Source organism: Sus scrofa, chromosome 4 (genome assembly GCF_054392235.1).
Source record: "Sus scrofa isolate SSC_HxYL_T2T_F1_AM1 chromosome 4, Sscrofa_HxYL_maternal_Yorkshire_Landrace_v2.0, whole genome shotgun sequence".
Classification (NCBI taxonomy): Eukaryota; Metazoa; Chordata; class Mammalia; order Artiodactyla; family Suidae; genus Sus; species Sus scrofa.
In genome coordinates this window covers 111,562,787-111,584,151 of record NC_139386.1, presented here as the reverse complement: position 1 = coordinate 111,584,151, position 21,365 = coordinate 111,562,787, and the positions used below count along the sequence as shown (strand labels likewise).

Sequence of the window (21,365 nt, the reverse complement as noted above, 5' to 3'; positions counted from 1 at the left end):
AAGGGTCCTTAGAAATCGAAGAGAGGGAGTTCCGTCATGGCGCAGTGGTTAACGAATCTGACTAGGAACCAGAAGGTTGTGGGTTCGATCCCTGCCCTTGCTCAGTGGGTTAACGATCCGGCGTTGCCGTGAGCTGTGGTGTAGGTCGCAGACATGGCTCGGATCCAGCGTTGCTGTGGCTCTGGTGTAGGCCGGAGGTTACAGCTCCGATTCGACCCCTAGCCTGGGAACCTCTGTATGCCGCGAGAGCGGCCCAAGAAATGGTAAAAAGACCAAAAAAAAAAAAAAAAAAAAAAAAAAGAAATCGAAGAGAGAAGCAGGAGAGTCAGGGTGACGCAAGAAGGGGAGAAGGCCTCCTTCAGAGTTGCTGGGAGGAGCCACGAGCCAAGGAACAGGGCAGCCTGCAGAAGCTGGAAAAGGCCAGAAAAAGGGTTCTCCCCTGGCATCTCTAGAAAGGAACCCAGCCCTGCCAACCTGTTGGTTCTAGTGAAGTTGATTTAGTGAGGCCCCTTTTAAATTTCTGACCTCCTGAATGCTAAGATAATAAATTTGTGTTGCTTTAAATACGTTTGTGGCAATTTGTTAAAGCAGACATGGGAAATGAAGGCAGTCTGTCTTTCCCTACAGATCAGTGGTTCTTCATCTTAGCTCCATGTTAAAATCACTAAGAATAAAGTTCCGGATGCTGATTTCATCACGGGCTACACGTGAGGATTTTTAAAAGCATCTCAGAGAGAATTAGGGAGCGCTGGGCTCTGGATTCTACCACTGGAGAGCTCATTAAAAAGGCAGCGTTTCAGGCCCTATCTCAGATCTACCAAGTCAAAAATCTGCGTGTTAAAAGATCCCACAGGTAGGAGTTCCTATCGTGGCTCACCGGAAAGGAATCTGACTAGCATCCATGAGGTCACAGGTACGATCCCTGACCTTGCTCAGTGGGTCAAGGATCTGATGTCACCCTGAGCTGTGGTGTAGGTTGCAAATGTGGCTCGATTCCCAAGTTGCTGTGACTGTGGTGTAGACCAGTAGCTGCAGCTCTCATTCAACCCCTAGCCTGGGAACCTCCCTAGGTGCAGCCCTAAAAAGACAAAAAAATAAAAATAAAAAAAGATCCTGCAGGTGACTTATGTGAGCATTAAATCTGAGAGGCATCCCTCCAGCTCAAGGGCATTTTGATGACTGAGGCTGGGCTTCCTCACCTGGTCTCTCAAGCACCCAGCACAGTGCCTGGCATAGAACAGGCACTAAGTAAATGTGAAATGAATGGTTAACTCAGTTCTGAGCAAACAGAGCAGTATGAAGAAATGAACGGATGGCTTCAGAAAGATCTAAGATAATGGTTTTCAAACTTTTTAAGTAGAGGAGCTTTTTTTTTTTTTTTTTTTTTAACTCAAGTCTTAAGTAGAACTTGAATATTTAAGGCAGATAAAAGGGCCACTAATAGATTTCCCACTCAGCCTCTCTCCTGGCCTCTGCCTCCCACCACGGTGGTACCCCTGAAGCTCAGAGAAGACACCAGGGAACTCCAGTTGGAGGAGAGGGCAAGGGACAGCCTAACCAGGAGGATGGTTTAAGTTTAGAGCAAGAGCAGACCAGGTGGCAGTGTGACACCTCCCCACCCCCGCCACCCCGCCCAAGCAAGTGTACAGTAAATTGTTTTTTTAAAAAAACCATTTTATTGAGGTTATGATTGACATACAAAAAAGTTGTACATATTTAATAGGTATAATTTGACATGTTTGGAGATAAATATGTGTCATGAAATCAACTACAATCTATGCCATAAATATATTCACCACTTCCAAAAGTTTGCTCCTGCCCACTTTTTTACCTTTTTTTGATGCGCAATAAGAGCTCTTAACATAAGATCTACCCTCTTAGTAAAAACTTATGTGTACCATACAGTAGTATTATTAACTGTGGGCTTTATGCTAGACAGCAGATCTCTAGGACTTTTGCATCTTATATAACGGAAACTTTGTATCCTTACATTAATACGTCCCCCTTTCCCCCTCCTCCAGCCCCTGGCAACCACCATTCTATTCTCTGCTTCTATGAGTTTGGCTATTTTTTTTTAATGATTTTAATTTTTTTCCCTTCTAGCTGGTTTACAGTGTTCTGTCAATTTTCTACTGTGCAATAAGGCAGTAATCCAGTCACACATACACATATGCATTCTTTTTTCTCACATTATCATGCTCCATCGTAAGTGACTAGATATAGTTCCCAGTGCTATACAGCAGGATCCCATTGCTTATCCATTCCGAAGGCAATAGTTTGCATCTTTTTTTTTTTTTTTTTTTTTTTTTTTTTTGTCTCTTTAGGGCCGCACCTAGCTAGGGGTCAAATTGGAGCTGTAGCCGCTGACCTACGCCACAGCCACAGCAACACAGGATCCAAGTTGCATGCAACCTACACCATAGCTCACGGCAATGCCAGATCCTTAACCCACTGGGCAAGGCCAGGGATTAAACCTCTGTCCTCATGGATGCTAGTCAGGTTCATTTCCACTGAGCCACGATGGGAACTCCAATAGCTTGCATCTATTAACCCGATTCCCAGTCCATCTCACTCCCTCCTCCTCCCCCTTGGCAACCACAAGTCTGTTCTCCAAGTCCATGACTTTCTTTTCTGTGGAAAGGTTCATTTGTGCTGTGTATTAGATTCCAGATATAAGTGCTATCATATGGTATTTGTCTTTCTCTTTCTGACTTACTTCACTCAGTATGAGAGTCTCTAGTTCCATCCATGTTGTTGCAAATGGCATTATTTTGTTCTTTCTATGGCTGAGTAGTATTCTGTTGTGTATATATACCACATCTTAATCCAATCATCTGTGGATGGACATTCAGGTTGTTTCCATGTCTTAGCTACTGTGACTAGTGCTGCAATGAACATACAGGTGCATGTGTATTTTTCAAGGAAAGTTTTGTCCAGATATATGCCCAAGAGTGGGCTTGCTGGGTCATATGGTAGTTCTAGGTATATTTTTCTGAGAAACCTCATACTGTTTTCCATAGTGGTTGTACCAATTTACATTCCCACCAACAGGGCAGGAGGGTTCCCTTTTCTCCACATGCTCTCTAGCACTCGTTATTTGTGGACTTATCAATCATGGCCATTCTGACTGGTGTGAGGTGGTACCTCATGGTGGTTTTGATTTGCATTTCTCTAATAATCAGTGATGTCAAGCATTTTTTCATGTGCTTGTTGGCCATCTGTATACGTTCTTTGGAGAAATGTCTGTTCAGGTCTTCTGCCCATTTTTCCGTTGGGTTGTTAGCTTTTTTGCTGTTGAGTTGTATTAAGTTGTTTGTATATTTCAGGGATTAAGCCCTTGTCAGTTGCATCCTTTGAAACTCTTTTCTCCCATTCTGTAAGTGGTCTTTTGGGGATTTTTTTTTATGGTTTCCTTTGCTGTGCAAAAGCATGTCGGTTTTGTTACATCCCAATGGTTTCTTTTTGCTTTTATTTTTGTTGCCTGGGGAGACTGACCTGAGAAACCATTGGTAAGGTTGATGTCAGAGAATGTTTTGCCTATTGTACAGTTAACTGTATAGATAAAAAGCTGTGCAAGTGCACTGGAGTCCAGGTGTCAGACCTAGCTAGGCCGAGCAGGCCCAGAGCAAAGTAGGCTAAGGTCAAGGTGCAGAGGTGACAACTAGGCAGGGGGAAGAAGGCAGAAGCAGAGTGCAGACCTCCAGACAGGGCTCAGGCACGGCCTGAGGGAACAGGCAGGCCTGCCATCCATGGGAATTTCTATCCCTGTGCCACTCTAGTCTATGTTCAAAGTCCAGGGAAAGAGAGTCCAGCTGAGGGAGTTCCCTCATGGCTCAGCAGGTTAAGTATCTGGCATTGCTACTTTAGCGACTTGGGCTGCTGCTGTGGCAAGGGTTTGATCCCTGGCTGGGAACTTCCACATGCCACAGGTGCAATCGAAAAACCAAAAAACCAAAAGCCAAAAAACCCAAACCTAAAGTGGAGTCCAGCTGGCCTGACTTGGGGTCCATGTTCTCCCTGGCCAGGGGAAGGACAGGTTACCACCATTTATAATCCTGTCGAAACTGTACCCAGCAGGAAACAGGTAGTCTCCCCAAAGGAAATGAAGATGCTGACAGGAAGCATTACTCCGTTTTTGGCGCCCCCTTCTTGGCACCAGGAGGAAATTCCTGGCTGATGTTTTTCCCGCCTTGACTCAAGGCCGGACTGTACCCACCCAGGGCATGTTATTCCCAGAAGCATTTGGAACATCTGCTGTGTACCTGGCAGTGAATTCCAGCTCTCACAGAACCCACAGGCGGGTGAGGGAGAAAAGACTTACAAATGGACTATTCTTCAAGGCATTTGGTGCACGGAGTTGAACAGAGCGGTTAAGAGCCCAGATTCTGTGACCAGATTGCATTTGAATTCTGGCCCTTCCACTTCCATGCCGGGTGACTTTGAACAGGTAGCCCAGTCTCTCTGTGCCTTTGTTTTCTGATCAATAAAATAGGCATCATACTCATCACTACTTTCTTGGTTGTTATGAAGATTCAATGAGTAATTACTCCTCGAATTGCCCAGCAAACGCCATGTCAGCATTTGTAAGATAGAGCCATTAGACGTGAACCCAGGAGTTCCTGCTGTTGTGCAGTGGGTGAAGAATCCAACTGCAGCTGCTCAGGTCTCTGCGGAGGTGCAGGTTCGAATCCCGGCCCAGGGCAGTAGATTAAAGGATCCAGTGTGATCGCAGCTGTGGCTCAGATTCAATCTTTGGTCTGGGAACGTACCTATGCCTTGGGTGTGGCCATCAACAACAACAACAAAGCCAACAACAACAACAGCGTGAGTCCCAGGTGCCAAGGAAACCCAGAGGAGAGAGAACTAATTCTGACTTAGAAGCTGGGGGCTCGGCCCGTCAGGGCTGCTTCCTGGAGTCAGGCAGGTGGGACGTGATGGAGGCTGCTGAGGACAAATGGCCCGGGCTCTCTCCAGGGGGCATTTGTGAGAGGTCATGAGAGAAGGTGGGGGTGATGGGGTAGGGGCTTCAGCTCCCTTGGAATGCGTCCCCCACTTTCTCCAGGCACAGCTGGGGAAGGCTGGGCCAACTCAGCTACAGGGGGTTCTTGGGAAGGGAGATGTCGACGGGAAAGACACAGCCCAGCCTGAGCCCCCGCGAAGCCCCCTGCCTGCCCGGGAGCAACGGCCTCTCTCCTCTTACCGCACAGGCCAGGTTTAAGAGTCTAATCCAAGCCCCGCTCCCTGTGGTTTCCAAGTATATAACTCTGGGTTGCCTCTACCTATGAGGCTGTGTACATCCAAGGGATTAAATAATTGACAAGCAAAGGCTGCTTAGAAAGCCAGCTCTCCTCTACCGCTATCCCAGCATGACTCCCATCGCCCAACCGGTTCTAATCATCTCCCAGGCCTTCCACCACCATCCACTCCCATCCAGATAACCTGCACTTTAAAGAAAGCGTCCTTGCCCCAAGGACCCCACCCCCTGGCATGGATAATTAAAGCAGCCTGATTCCTACAAATTTTAACAAGCGCCACCTTTGATGGGAGACTCGCAAGCGCTAATGAGCTTCTTTGCCGACAGGTGGAGAGAGGGCCTCGGACCCACAGTCAGAGGCACAGTCTGCAGGCTGGGGGAGCAGACGCTATTTATAAAGCTTCTCTCCGGGGTCGGTCACCGGCGGTCAAAGCCTGGGAGCTCCTCTGCCCGGGCCACTCCCGATGCTCTGGGTGTACGCGGAGCCACGGTCCCCTCTCCCTTCGCCAGTGCCCTGAGGCGGATGGATCCGGTATGGAGCTCTCTCATTATTCCCATTTCTTGGCTTGTTGAGAATGTGTTTCTTCCGTTGTGCAGTGAGGTGTGGCCCCCATGGGGCCCCTACCCAGTATTTGTGCGAGGGTGACGCGCTGCAAAAGAGGTGGTTTCTTCTTGAGATGTCACACAAACTACAGGACTTAATGAGGCCCATGTGCCGGGACTAAGAAACGTCGTTTCTTGCCGCATGTCATTAGTGAAAGCTCGCCTATCCATACATTGAAATGGAGACAGAGCTGCCCATTAGGTGGGGAGCTAAGCGCACTGTGCAGGAAGGTGGGAGTGGGGGGCTTGTGTGGGACTCAGCTTTGCTGGCCTGCTGGAAGCCCCAACGAGCTGCTCCCTGCTCTCTCCTTGCCAGACGGGAGCGGCCACCGACCAGAACCAAGTGGAACTGCATTAAAGCGAAGATGCAAGAAATGATTGGGCTTAGCATTCTTTCTCTGCTTGGCTGGAAGCTTCTCAAGAGCCAGGGGTGAGTCTTTTATTTCTTCCATCCTCCCACCTGATGCCCTGCCCGCCTCTGTTCTCACCAGAGTGGATGCAGGGCAGGGCAGAAACTTCTGTGATAGAGCGGGGAGGAGGCCGCCCAGAGGGAAGGTCGGAGCCGGAAAGACGGCCCGTGACCAGGATGGTGCTGTCTCTTCCCTTTGTTGAGGCTTCCTGGGGTGGCCCGCCAGGTAGGTGGGGCGGGGGCTGGGGCGCTGTGTTAAGTGCAATTTTTACATTCTCCCAAGGGGAACTTCTTCCCTCCTGATGTGGAATTGTATGCTTAAACTTGCTCGGTGACCTTTGGGATACCATCAGCCAGCCAGTTAAGAACCCAGGAAAAGGCCCTTGGTCTGATTCGACTGTGGTCCCTGCTGATTTGACCATGTGCCCAGATTACTGTATATAGTTGATGGCAATGAGGTTTGATGAATATTCATGTTTGTTGAAGGCCTGTAATTTCTGTCTGCATATTAGCTTTTAATGTGGAAGGGTTGAACGACATTGAGGCGTTCCCACTGTTGTGCAGCAGGACAGGCAGGCGGTGTTTGGGTTGTGCTGGGACACAGGTTCAATCCCCGGCCTGGCACAGCAGGTTCAGGATCTGGTGTTGCCCCGCCCCTGTGGCTTAGGTCACAACCATGGCTCGGATCTGATCCCCCCTGGCCTGGGAACTCCACGTGCTGCTGGGCAGCCAAAAAAGGAAAAAACAAACAAACAAAAAAAAACAAAACAAAAAAAAAGAGACACTACATTGACATCTGTTAAAAAAATAAAAATCAAAATACTGCTTTTTAAGACATTTTACGAATATTCACTTACATTACGGGCGGAAGGTATTTTATTTATAGGTCTATTTATACCAGTGAATATATGGATGGATAACATGTAGTTCTTCAAGAATCTCAGCCATAAGGGTCTTTCTGCTCTGCTGGGGAAGGGGGACAAGCCAGGTGGCAATGGCAGAGGCCCTGTCACAGGCTGTGGGAGGTGTGTGTGTGTGGGGGGGGGGGCGAGCAGGAGGGGGCCTGCGCTCTGTGTCTTTGTTTTGTTCCAATACACATGCATTAGGATGTTTTAGTTGAATCTTCACTGCAACCCTCGGGGTAGGAACTGCTCCCAATTTACATGCGAGAAAACGGAGAGACGCCAAGGGATGTGACGGACAGCTGGTGAGCAGTGGAGCTTGGATGCACCCCCAGCTCTGCTTCGCTCCAAAGCAGATGCCCTGGTCCGCTCCCCCAGATATCCACTTAGCGGCGGCCCTAATACAGGCAAGGGGTCTGGTCCCAGGGTGCGGAACCACGCAGGCTCTAGGGCACGTGTCTCTTCCGCGGGGCGGCTGGAGCGCCGTCACTTTCTCTGCTGGTCAAGGGAGCTCATCATTATGCAAGTGTGGGAGAGCCATGCTATTGTGTCTGTTCTGTTCAAAAAGGAAATGATGCCCCAAATTGAGTGCTTTTAGTATTATTAGTAACAAATTATTTGCAACACCCTTCCCAACCGATTGTCACACATGCCTCAGTGCTTCTCAAAGGAAGTGGCTCATCAGAAGCAGATTCCTGGTCCCCACCCCACTGGTTCTGACCTGGTCCGTCTGGGGTGGGCCTCAGAACTCTGCATTTTCAGCAAGATTCCCAGCCGAGCTGAGCCCATTGGTTCCTAGGCCCCATTTGGAGGAACCCCACTTAGAGGGTGCTGGCTCTTCAGTCCCAGAGTCCTAGGTTTCAGCCAGTTATTCCCCCACCATGTCACCTTAGGCTGGTCCTCTTGGCCCCAGTTTCTTCCGGGGGGCACAGGACTGGTTGATTTCTGAGATGCCCTCCAGCTCTAAGAAGGAAGGCTTCTGGGGCAGGGCCCCCGTCCAGCCTGTCGGAAGTAGAGCTGTGTGCTTTCTCATTTTATTTTTTTATGGACGTACAGTTGATTTTACAATGTTTCAGGTGTACAGCCCTGTGATTCTGTTTTATTTATATATAATTTTTCAGATTATTTTCCATTATAGGTTCTCATAAGCTATTGAATATAGTTCCCTGTGTTGTATAGTAGGACTTGCTGTTTATTTTATATGTAGTGGTGTGTATATGTTAATCCCTAATTCCTAATTTATCCCCTTCCCTTTGGTAACCATAAGGTTTCTATGTCTGTAAGTCTATTTCTGCTTTGTAAATAAATGCATTCATATCATTTTTTTAGATTCCACATATAAGCCATATCATATGATATTTGCCTTTGCCTGATTTACTTTACTTAGTAAGAGTATCTCTAGTTGCATCCATGTTGCTGCAAAAAGCAGTATTTCATTCTTTTTTATGGCTGAGTAGTACTCCGTTGTATATATGTACCACATTCATCATCCATTCCATCTGTTGATGGACATTTAGGTTGCTGCCATGTCTTGGCTATTGTAACTAGTGCCATAATGAACACTGCGTGTATCTCTTTGAAGTAGAGTTTTTGTCCTTTCCAGATATATGCCCAGGAGTTGGATGGCTGGGTCATAGGGTAGCTCTAATTTTAGTTTTTTGAGGAACCTCCAAACTGTTCTCCACAGTGCTGTGTGCTTTCCTGAAGACAGAATAGGGAAGGGAGCTGGAGGAACAGGTGAGGAAGGAGGAGGGTAGTGGACGGATGTGGTCCTGCCATCCAGTGAGTGGGGCACTGTGGACAGGGCTTGACCAAGATGCTTCAGAGCAATTGAATCATCCAGACTTGGATTCCTGGAAGCTTGGTGTGGCCCAGCCCGAGGTGGAGCTAACTTCCTGGGCTCCTGTCCCTTTGGTAGACAGAGTTCAGGGGAAAAGATTCTAGGCCATACAGGTCCTCGATAGGGATTCTGTGCAGAGGAAGCACTTGGGTGGTAGTCAGAAGCCCTGGGTCCTCCTTGCTTTGGCACAAAGCCTGTGCCCTTTCCCTTTCTGTCTTTGGCTTTTGTGGTCAGCCACACCATAAAGCACGGCTCTGGGCTTAGACCAGACCCACGGCCCCTTCTCAGTCTATGATCTGATGATTCCGAGGCACCCTTTGAACTTTGTAGAGCCCTGTATCTCATAGATCCTGTCATGGGCACCAGGCTGTTGCAGACAGCCCTGCATTGCTCCACAAACCGCCGTGAATGAAGACGGACGGCGAGTGGAAGCTGTCACAGCCTTAATTCTATATGAACAAAATGTCTATGCTCAGAAATGCCACTTGTACCTCTGCACACACTCAAAATTAATGTGCTGTTACCACTCGACAGCCTGTTCCTAACACTGCAGCCCCAATCACTTTGCTCCTGAAGCAACATCAGGAGGGGACCCAGCAGGCACCAGCTGTGCCTATGAAAAATGACTTCATGCTGGAAGTCAGAGTTCCTTCATACTGACAACTGTTAATCTGGGCTGCAAAGACATCAAAGGGACAGAGACAGTTTGGGGATTGAGGGGAGGGAGGGAAGAGGGCAGGAGAAGCCCCCGTACCTTGCTCAGCAATCCTGCCCTGCCTCGGCTCCTTAAGCCACTGTGCAGGGAGTAGAGGGGACCGCGGGAGTAGCGTCTTGCAGGTACCCATGTCCTGTCCTGTCTGAGCCCTGCCGGCCAGCCCTGCAACCCTGGGGGCAAGAGCCGCAAGGAAGCAGGGGAGGTTTCTGTCCTTTTAGTACTCTCTCGGTGAGCAGCTAGAGACGGGCCATGCCCTGTGCTGGGGTAAGTGATGCCGAAATGAATCAGGTGCCCAGCCCTCTGAAGACCAGGCTGGTTTTAAAAAAAATTTTTGACCACGCCCATGGCATGTGGAAGTTCCCAGGCCAGGGATCAAACCTGCTCTGCAGTGGTAACCAGAGCCACAGCCATTATAGTGCCAGATCCTTAACCACTGAGCCACCAGGGAACTCCTGAACGCCAGTCTTGAACCACATCTCAGTGCAGTTTTTTATCGAATCTGTCCCAGCATGCCCAGGGGCCCCCTTATTCCGGCTCCACATACTTGGCGCTTGTCATTCTGGTTGACAAAGTTGGGGGGGTCAACCTGCTTGAATCCCATGACATAGATTAATCCACAGGAAAGAAGTGGGTCAGGAAGGGATTCCAGACAGACGAAGACATCAGATTTCCTCAAATAGATTGTTAAACCCATTTTGGCAGTTCCTGTTGTGGCACAGCAGAAATGAATCTGACTAGGAACCATGAGGTTGCTGGTTCGATCCCTGGCCTTGCTCAGTGGATTAAAGATCTGGTGTTGCCGTGAGCTGTGGTGTAGGTGGCAGATGTGGCTTGGATCTGGATTTGCTGTGGCTCTGGCGGAGGCCGGCAGCTGTAACTCTGATTGGACCAAGCTCTGCAACTTCCTGGTTCTGTGACCTTAGGTGAGGTATTTAACAAATCTGATCCTTAATTTTCTCATCTGCAAAATAGGGGTTTTTTTGTTTGTTTGTTTTTTGTTTCTTTTTTAGGGCCACACCCATGGCATATGGAGGTTCCCAGGCTAGGGGTCCAATTCCAGTTCTTAACCTGCTGAGCCACAGCGGGAACTCCTCTATCAGATTTTTCTGATGGGACGAGTGAGAAAGATGAATTATTTTTCTTCTGGAGCTGCTTCGTCCTCTCTGTCATAGGGGAGACATGTGACCCAGGTCTGTCCACTTGGAGAATTTCATCCCTCTGGCCACAGAGTTTGATTCAAGCTGGTCAATCAGATGTTTCATTTTCTTTTTTTTAATTTTTAGAAATTTAAAAATTTATGGCCACATCTGTGGCATATGGAAATTCCCAGACCATGGGTCAAATTGAAGCTGCAGCTGCCGGCCTACACCACAGTCACAGCAACGCCAGATCTGAGGCGCATCTGTGACCTACACCACAGTTCAGAGCAATGCTGAATTCTTAATCCACTGAGTGAGGCCAGGGATTGAACCTACATCCTCCCTGGAGCTGCTAACTGGGAGGATGGAGTATGGGGTGCAGTAGGCAGACCCTCCTACCATGTGGGAATGGGCTGTCCAAAGAATGAATCCAGGTAGAAATAGCTGAGGTTAAGAAAGAGAGCCTTAATTAAATAATGTAAGTTTTGGTTGCAACTCTGTTGGAGAGCACATGACCCTCTCAGTTTTCTGTTAGCCAAGTCAGTAAATTCCCTTCTGTGTTTTAAGTACAGAGTTGGACAGGGAACTGTATCTAGTCACTTATGATGGAGCATGGTAATGTGAGGAAAAAGAATGTATACCTGTATGTGTGACTGGGTCCCCTTGCTGTGCAGTAAAAAATTGACAGAACACTGTAAACCAGCTAGAATGGAAAAAATACAAATAATTATAAAAGTAAAAAAAAAAAAAAAAAAGTACAGAGTTGGGTTCCTGACATCCATAACCCAAAGCCTTGACTAGTAGACTACTTGGAAGTCACTGGGGGAATAATGTCTATGAAGGGATTTAAGGCTGGGTCCTGGCATCTTCCTCCTGCAGGATGAGGTTGAGGCAACCTGGGCCTCCGTCACCAGCCCCTCGGGCCGGTAGAGGCCAGGGTGCTCCTCCTCATGTGCGGTTGCCACAGGGCACTGCCCACGGCCTCCTCCCCCTCTCTCCTTGTTCCATCAATGTGCATGTGATGCCAGAAACACCTGTTCTGGAGGGAAAAGTACCACCTAGTAGATAGCTCTTAGAATGACCTGCTGACCATTTGTTTACATCACTCGGGTCTATGGTCAACCCATATCTGTGCCAGGTTGATTTGGTTGATTTTTACCAAAAAATTTTCAGCGCTTCCAAAATAACCGAAGTTGCAGGGAGCCTGAGAGTGAGTTTGAGACACCCAGACTCTCAAGGAACTTGTTGCCCTGCTCAATTCCTCCTTCTCTGCCTTTTCCTGGCTGTAAGGAAAGAACTGGGGAGCCACAAGCACACCTGCCTCTTCTTACCTCTTCCAAGGCCAAATACATAATATGCAGAATAAGCCACTTCAAGCAAAAGTTGTTCAACCGCCAGTGGTCACACCAGTGTGATAACTCACTTGTAAGGTGCCTTGCAAATGATTTGTTTTATTAATGGTTAAATACTGGAATTTGTAAACGATTTATCCTTTAAAAGAAATCAGAGAAAATTCAAGGTTATTCCTATAACAATATCCATTGTGTTCACTTGTATTGGATGCTTTCTCGAGTGGGGGAGACGTAATGCTAAAACCAGCGGGCATGACTTTGTCATGACCTTGGCATTGGTGGGGGGGATTTTTCTTGCCTGTATGCCCTACTGGAGAAACGGTTGAGAATTATCGACTTTGAGGGAAGACCCCTGCCTGCAAATGCCTTCTCAATAGGTACTTTCGAGTCCACCAAGTAAATGTCTATTAGTTTTAAAAGCTAAAGCTGCTCAATGTTCCCTGGCATATCAGTGTGAATTATAGGATGGACACTCTTGTTCTAGAATAAGGTGTTCTAGAGATCCCAGATGACTGGAGACATTTCTGAGTACTTTCACATTATAAAAACTTCTGGGAGTTCCCGTCGTGGTGCAGTGGTTAATGAATCTGACTAGGAACCATGAGGTTGCGGGTTCGGTCCCTGCCCTTGCTCAGTGGGTTAACGATCCGGCGTTGCCGTGATCTGTGGTGTAGGTCGCAGACACGGCTCAGATCCCGTGTTGCTGTGGCTCTGGTGTAGGCCGGTGGCTACGGCTCCAATTAGACCCCTAGCCTGGGAACCTCCATATGCCGCAGGAGCAGCCCAAGAAATGGCAAAAAGACCAACCAAAAAAAAAAAAAAAAAAAAAAACAAACTTCTGAAGGGCTAAAAAAAAAAACCTCCAGCTTTAAAGTGGAGCTTTAAATAGAGTTGAAAGCTTTGAGTTAATAGGTAATTTTATGCAAAATAACTTTCACCCTAGCAAGCAGCTTCCAGAGTGAGTGACAAAGTAGGCAGCAGGTTTTTTTTTTTTTTTTTTTTTTTTCCATTGTGGCAAAGTAGAGCTTTATTGCTTTATTCTTTCAGTTCATTTTGCTTTCTGGATATTTTTAACGTACTTGTAGTATAAGAGAGAGAACCAGATCACACAGCCTTGTTCATGGCAGCATCATTAACAATAGTGAAGAAGAAGAAGCAGCCTGCATGTCCGATGATGGATGACTGGATAAAGAAAATGTGACGTATAGACAAGGGAGTATAATTCAGCCTTAAAAAGGAAGGCAATTGGGACCCACTCTACAATGTGGACTTAATGTCCAGGTAATGTTATACTACAGTGACGTCCTCCAGTGTAACGTCTTTGAGGACATTATGCTAAAGGGAAGTATTAGTATTTTGTCACAGAAAGACAAATACTGTGTGATTCCACTTACATGAGGTCTCTAAAGTGGTCAGACTCATGGAGACAGAAAATAGAAGGAGAGTGGCCGGGGCTGGAGGGAAGGGAAGTGGGAGTTCCGTGGGTGTGGAGTTTCAGTGCTGTGAGATGAAAGGGTTCTAGAGAGCTGTTGCACACCAGTGTGAATACAGTTGACACCATTGAACTGCATATTTTTAAATGGTTAAGAGGGTCCATTTTATGTTATTGGGAGTTCCACCTGTGGCTCAGCAGTAATGAACCCAAAGAGTATCCATGACGACGCGGGTTGGATCCCTGGCCACGCTCAGTGGGTTAAGGATCTGGCGTTGCCGAGAGCTGTGGTGCAGGTCGCAGGTGCGGCTCAGATCTGGTGTTGCTATGGCTGTGGCTGTGGCTGGCAGCTGCAGCTCTAATTTGACTCCTAGCCAGGGAAACTCCACATGCCTCAGATGCAGCCCCCCCCCCAAAAGTTTGTTATACATTTTCTACGCAATTAAAAAATTGTTGGAAAAAGAGAACGAAAACTAGAGCTGAGCTATTCTGTCATTCGAAACAAACAAAAAAAGCAAGGATAAGGAGGCAGTAATCGGCCCCAGAATCAAATTCCGGTAAGTTTTGGAAGTCAAAAGTGACAGGTGATTCCTTCTCTGGCAGAATAAATGTCAAAAGAAACATCCACCTGGTGTAATTTCAAAAAAGGAACATTCAGAAGTGGGAAGAAGAGGGGAGAGGAAGGGAAGAAGGAGTGATGGGATGCAAGCTGAGTTGTAGTCAAAAAAAGGATTATTTGCAGTATTATACACACATACACACACACACGCAAATAAGAATAATGCAGCACTGTCATAGCTGGCATTGTACAATGCATTGCCAGAGCTGTCAGAAAGGCCCTTAATGCTGGCAGAAAAGGAGTGCTTACGACCATTTAAAAATCTCACCAATCAGTGGTGAGCATTTTGGAATTTAATCAGATTGCTTTCCCTACACCTAGCATAATAGAGCAGATATTAAGAATTACCTGAAGGGGGTTCCCGTCATGGTGCAGCAGAAATGAATCCCACTAGGAATCATGAGGTTGTGGGTTTGTGCCCTGGCCTCACTCAGTGGGTTAAGGATCTGGTGTTACCGTGAGTTGTGTCAGTTGCACACGTGGCTTGGATCTGGCCTTGCAGTGGCTATGGTGTAGACCAAAATATAATAAAATAAATAACCTGAGGGCAGAGTTCCTGCTGTGGTGCAATGGGATCGGCGGCATCTTGGGAGTGCTGGGCTGCGGGTTTGATCCTGGACTGGCACAGTGGGTTAAGGATCCATCGCTGCTGCAGCTTGGATCTGATCGCTAGCCTGGGAACGCCATATGCCAAGGGGCAGCCAAAAATGGGGGGAAAAAATTAACCCTAAGTCATAGAACTCTGTAATGATACACAGATCAAGGCCAGGGGTTCTGAGCTATCAAAAGGTGCTTTGTGAAGTGCAAAGGGAGTGATACTGTTCCTCCAGAGGAGGTGGGGGCAAGGCATTGAAAGGAGAGTGAGAAGACAAAGACAACTTTACCAGGAGGAAAGATTTTGGTATCATTGGTTCTACCTTCTCCTTTCCTAGAAACCTAACCCTTTTTATTCTTTTTTTTTTCCAATTGAGGTATAGTTGATTTACAGTGTTGTGTTAGTTTCTGATGTAGAGCAAAGTGACCCAGTTACACACACACACTATATATATATATTCTTTTCCATCATGATTTATTACAGGATATTGAGCATAGTTCCCGTGCTACACAGTAGGTCTTTGTTGTCTGTCTATTTTATATACAGTAGTTTGTACCCGTTAATGCCGCATTCCCAATCCAGCTCGCCCCCACCCTCTTCCCCCTTTGGCAACCACAAGTCTGCTCTCTAGGTCTATGAGTCTGTTTCTGTTTTGTAGATAAGTTCATCTGCATCATATTTTAGATTCCACATATTAGTGATGTCACATGGTGTTTGTCTTTATCTTTCTTACTTCACTTAGTATGAGAATCTCTCGTTGCATCCATGTTGCCACAAATGGCATTATTTCATTCTTGAGACACATGAGTTCTTACTCAAATTTTATTAGTCCTTGACTTCTTCCCATCCTAACCCCCACAGCTACCAGAGGCTTGAGACAGGCAAAGACAGACCCGCATGGGGAGCTGGCTGGTAGCAACGCTAGGGCTCCCAGGAGTTACCCCAGGCTGGCCGCAAGGCACACACCGGAACGTGCTGGGTCATCGATGCCACACGGTGGTGTGCACAAAGACGGCTTGGTGGAGACTGTCACACAGATGGCTACATGAAAGCCAGCCCGGCCAGCAGCCACATGTCACATCATTCCAACGTGCAGCCCTTCTGGGCACAGAGCGGGCTGGCTGAGGCGGAGTCCCCTGAGGGAGGCTGTGATCCCTGTCCCACCCACTCTGGACCCCAGGATCCGGCCAGCGGTGCTTAGGTGGCGCGCTTCTCCCAGGCGGATCCCATCTATGAAAATACTTGGAGGAGTTCTCTAATTTAGACTTCCATGAAGAGGTTGATTGAGAATGGCTGCGTCTCGCATTCTGGGATGAGAACTACCTAAACTTTACTGTTAACTTGGGAAAACTGCAGCTGAGTTTGATATTGACTTTCACTCCTTCCAAAGTAAGAATGTGAGGAGTTGGTTGATTTTCTGTTATCCAGGCCTAGCTGATCTTTAAAAGTCTTTTTTTTTTTTTTTTTTTTTTTTTTTTTGCTTTTTAGGCCCAAATGTGCAGCATGTGGAAGCTCCCAGGCTAGGGGTTGAATCTGGAGCTGCAGTTGCCAGCCTACACCACAGCTACAGCCACAGCAGTGCCAAATCCTAGCCATGTCTGTGACCTACATTACAGCTCATGGCAGCACCAGATCCTTAACCCACTGAGCAAGGCCACGGATCAAACCTGCATCCTCATGGTTACTAGTCAGGTTCATTACCACTGAGCCACAGCTTCTTCCTTTCTGCCTCATTCTTGACTCATTCTGGTTCAGGTGATGGGTTCTCGTAGCAAGGCTCTCGATATTCATTGCAGAGAATTCTCAATCTCTATATCTGTAATCTCTCAAAGTTTGGATTTTAGATAACAAAGGTCATATCAATTGATATCCAGGGAGGTTGCCTTTTCCAATGTGTTCTGCAAAATGCCTCTTGTCCCTTAGTTGTAACCCACAAAGGGCTCCTTTCTCTACTTGCATGTGTTCTTCTGCTCCATCATTTGCATCTGCTTCCTTCTGCTCAACTGCCTCAATGGTGGGCTGGGTTAGGAACTGGAATTCTTGGTATCAAGCATTGCTTCTGGGCTGGATCTGATCCCTTTGGAAGGAAGTATAGATATAGGCCACTTCTTGAACAACTCCATTCAAGCTCCCCCTTTGGCTTCACACGGTTAGGGTTTTATTTTTCGAGTATTTCACATTTGTAGGTGAGGGAAAGAGAGACCTGGAAGACCGGGTCACTCGTGTATGCATGTGAGTTTATGCACGTGCAGAGGTGCCCAGCCGAGGAGGCAAGTAGGGCTGAATCCCAGGCCTGCAGGAAGGGGTGTTTTGTTTTGTTTGTCTGTTTGTTTTTTGCCCCAAAGCAGCAGCTCTTCACTAAGCCATATGCTAGTGGAGTGTGTCCACACGGAAGGGACAACCTTTTAGAATTTACATACGTTAGAGGCTGGCAGCAGCCTATCCTGAAACAGATGCTGTGGGATGGGGAAACTAAGTTTCTAAGGAGCCTAAAGAAAAGTTTACCAGGGTTGTGAATGGAGGAAATTCGCCCTGACCATCCCCCAAATGGAAATCAACCATGTTCAGTCAAAAGACTAAAGGGTAAGCATCTGAACCTCTGCTCCCTCGCGGACTCTCCACTGGGACATGCATCATTTTCCCTAACTCCTTTTTCCTTTCCCCTAACACTATTTCAAAAAAGCAGGAGTTCATTTTCCTATGTAAAAGTGGGAAGGCGGGAGCTTACATAATGAACAAATACCACGGAGCGTAGTAGCCAGTTCAAGACTCTATCCGATGCCATAACCCGACAACACACCCACTTAGCCAGCGGAGTTACTCGGGACCGATCACAATCCACCACTGTGACAGTGGCAGGGGGACACTGTGCCAAGACGACCTGCCGCAAAGAGAGCTTTGTTCTGTGTAGTGCGCTCTGCCCTCAGATCCTGCTTCTCCAGACAACCCTTTCATTTCCTCATCTTTTGCACATCTTCTCTTGCTGCTCATCTTCTATGTTCTGGAATTCTCCCTGCCTCTCAGAGCCTGTTGTTTGCTTTCATTGATGCCCTTTGTTCTTTGTGCACGTGGAGTACTGTTGAACAGAAGGCTAAAGTCTCTAGCCAACTCGAGCTGTTCCTTTTGTTCCCACCTCCCCGGCTCAGGCACTGAAGTAAATGTAGGAACAGGTGTTTTTGAGCACCTACTATGTTCCAGGTATGATACGGACTTCTAGGCACTGGGAATACAGTGGTGATTAAACAGCCGAAAAATCCCTGCTCATGTGGAAACTACATTGTAGAGCTGATAGGGCAGGAGAGGTAGGTAATAAAATAAGTCAGATGTATAGTGTGTCAAAAGGTGACAAGAAAGCAGAAGAGTGTAGAGGTGGGGGTGCCAGTTTCTAAAGGGTGCTCCATGGGAGGTCCTGTTGTGGCTAAGGGGTAACAAACCCAGCTAGTATCCATGAGGATGTGGGTTTGATCTCTGGCCTCACTCAGTGGGTTAAGGATCCGGAGTTGCTGTGAGCTGCAGTGTAGGTCGCAGGCGCAGCTTGGATCCCGCATTGCTGTGGCTGTGGTATAGGCCAGCAGCTGTAGCTTCGATTTGACCCCTAGCCTGGGAACTTCCATATGCTGCAGGTGCAGCCCTAAAAAGCAAGTCAGTCATTAAAGAGTGGCTCCAGAGGGCCCTCAGTGAAAAGATGCCATTGACTGCAGATCTGAAGGAGGCATGGGAGCCTGACATATCTGAGGGAAGAACTCACCGTGATTCTGTTGTAACGCTCACACTCCCAATTGGCTACACCAGGTTCGTATTGTACTTATTCATGCCACGTATATTAGCTATCATTTGCTATGTAACAAACTGGCCCCAAACTTAGTAACTTAATACAACCAATTTTTATATTCTCATAGTTGCTGCGGGCCAGGAATCCCCAAGTGTGGTTTGGCAGGGTCCTTCTCACAAGGGTGGTTTCAAGATGTTGGCCAGGGGTGCAGTCGTCCCCAGGCTCAGGTGGAAGAGGATCTGCTTCCAAGATCACCCAGGTGGCTGTTGGCAGGTCCTCACTGGCTCTTAGCTGGAGATCCCAGCTCCTCGCCACTTGGAGCTCACAACAAAGCAAGCCAGCAGGAGTGTGAGCACAACGGAAGCCACAGTCTGTTTATCCCTTAATCTTTGAAGTGACATCGCATCACTTTTTGCCATATTATGGAAGTGAGTCATTAGGTCCCGCCCACATCCAAGGGGAGGGGATTACAGAAGGATGCACATACCGGCCTGTGGGGATCACCGAAGGTGCCCCAAGAATAGAACAAAGGTATGCACATCCTTTCATAGTCACCTGGACTACGCGTGCCAGTCACTTGCCCCTGTAGCAGCCAGAGTGGTCCTTAGAAAGTGTAGTAAGAGCTATTACTAATTTCTGCAAAGCTTCCATCTCATCCAAGAGCAATGTCTGCATTTCACATTCTGACCTCTGCCCACACCTTATGCCACCATCCACCTGACTCCTGCTGCTCCAACCACAGGAGCCATCAGGTTTCTGCTCTACACCAAACCCACTCCTGCCTTGGTGCCAGCTGATCCTCCTGCCTTGAACACTGCCCACATGGTTCCCTTCCCATCACTTGGGTCTTGACTCAGATGTCACCTCCTCAGGAGGGCTTTTTCTGACCACCCCCATCTGAAACCTCCCCTACTCCCCCTCCCCACTTATTCTACTTTATTTTCCTCAGACCACCCGTCGCTATCTGAAATTGCATATGTTTTTGTTAGTCTATTACCTGTCTCGGTACCTAGAAGGTAAGATCCACAAGGGCAGGGATTTTTGTCTGTTTTGTTCATTACTGTATTCCCAGTGCCTGGGATTCAGGGGATTTTCGGTAAATGTTGCCAGGATGAATGAATGAATTTAAATGTTTGTAAAAATGAAATCATCTCTAACACAGTAATAATATTTTCCATTGGGGGGGGGTATTATAGTCTAGGGAATTGACAAACGTAATTTTATTTAATTCTTATGATGATCCCACAAGGTAGGTGCTCTCATTATCATCATTTTACAGGGGAAGAAACTTAGTGACAGTCACGTAGTGAAAGGAAGAGCCGAGGTCTGAACCCATGGCTCTCTGCCTCCATGGTCCACACTCATGGCTGGCTCCCCAGCAACAAGGCAGCAGCCCCACACCAGGGCACCTGCAGGGCACGGGCCCCGCTGTCATAGGATCCTCGTCACCATGAGACCATTTCTAAAGCTGCCCCCTGGGAAATCCTAATGAACAGCCTGGGATGGGAACCTTTTCTCTAAAGAGTCCCATCTTATACTTTGATAGTCAGTGAAAAATATTCATGCAGTGCCTGCCTCAGTCTCTACTTTAACAGGACATTTATTTACTCTCAAGCCAGTTTTGGACAAAATTGTGACATTTTATCTTGGGACAACCCAGAGTCCCAACTGAGCCTGAGTCTCTGTCCTCCTCATCCACACGCACCTGTGCTGTCTGTCAGGGGTGGGGAGAGGACAATCCAGGACTGTCCCCCAATGCAGAGGGCTTAGCCTCTAGGGCTGGACTGGCTATAGCCTTGTGAACAAACAATGGCCTCCCATCATTCCTTGCTTCTGCTGCACCGCCTTTCTTTCAGTCCCTGAGCTTGTCATGCTCCCTCACCTGCTGGCTCGGACATGCTTGTGCCTCTACCTAGAACAATCTTTCCCTCTTAACACCTGATTAAAGCCCATTCGTGCTTCCCAGCTCAGTGCAAAAGCCACTTCTTCCAGGAAGCCTTCCCTACCCACCTCACTTCCTGTCTGGGTATGTCTCTGCTCTACGGACACCCAAGATTTCTTCTATGATAGGGGACCACCATCGCAGCTTCACATCTATTTGGTGTTTCTACAGGGGCTGCCTGAGATCAGGGACCATGCCAGCTGGGCATCTGTTTGCCGCCCAGGACTTACTCTCCTCTGAGAAACAGCTCATCAAACATCCTCTGGGAACCTCCTTCTGCATCAGCCTGGTGCCTCGTGTGGAATTGACACCTATGCCCGGCTCCAGTTGTGGAGCTTAAGTTAACCAGCATCCCTCACCTCCATTCTCCCTGTCACAGTGATTGGCTCAGGGCTGACATGTGACTTAGGTGGGTCCCATCAGACAGAACCTCAAGGCTTCCCCTGGAAATGATGAGCCCTGTCCTTTTTCCCCTGCTGCACATGTAGACTCCTAGGATACTGGAAGCCACCCAGGACAGATGCGGGTGAGGATTAGATGCTGGCGAGTCTGGCCAGCAATGGAGCCAAGCAGAGCTAGGACATGGAGAGAAAGAAACAAAGTCCTGGCCACATGATTTGAGCCCCTGGATCAAGCATTGCCTGAAACTAGAGCTCCCTTTAGACGTGTCAGTTACTTGGACGAATAAATCCCCTTTATATTTAAACCAGCTTGAGGGTTTGTTTTGCTGTTGTTGCTACTTACAACTAAGAAACATCCTGATTTCAAACTCAGCTGTATCACTGCTGTCT

General features: G+C 47.7%; 1 protein-coding gene across 7 annotated transcripts in view; it reads left to right on the top strand.

The window, feature by feature from the left end:
* The window catches only part of LOC110260341 (uncharacterized), a 365,599-nt gene that overhangs the window by 152,178 nt on the left and 192,056 nt on the right, over positions 1-21,365 (top strand). For 6 of the 7 annotated variants that reach the window (XR_014844529.1, XR_014844531.1, XR_014844527.1 and 3 more), the window contains 2 exons: positions 5,582-5,786; positions 6,174-6,287. The gene's annotated coding sequence lies outside the window, so the exon portion shown is untranslated. Of the gene's footprint in view, positions 1-5,581; positions 5,787-6,173; positions 6,288-20,745; positions 21,281-21,365 lie in introns of those variants that run through there. The other variant, XR_002343495.2, reaches the window with a different exon arrangement.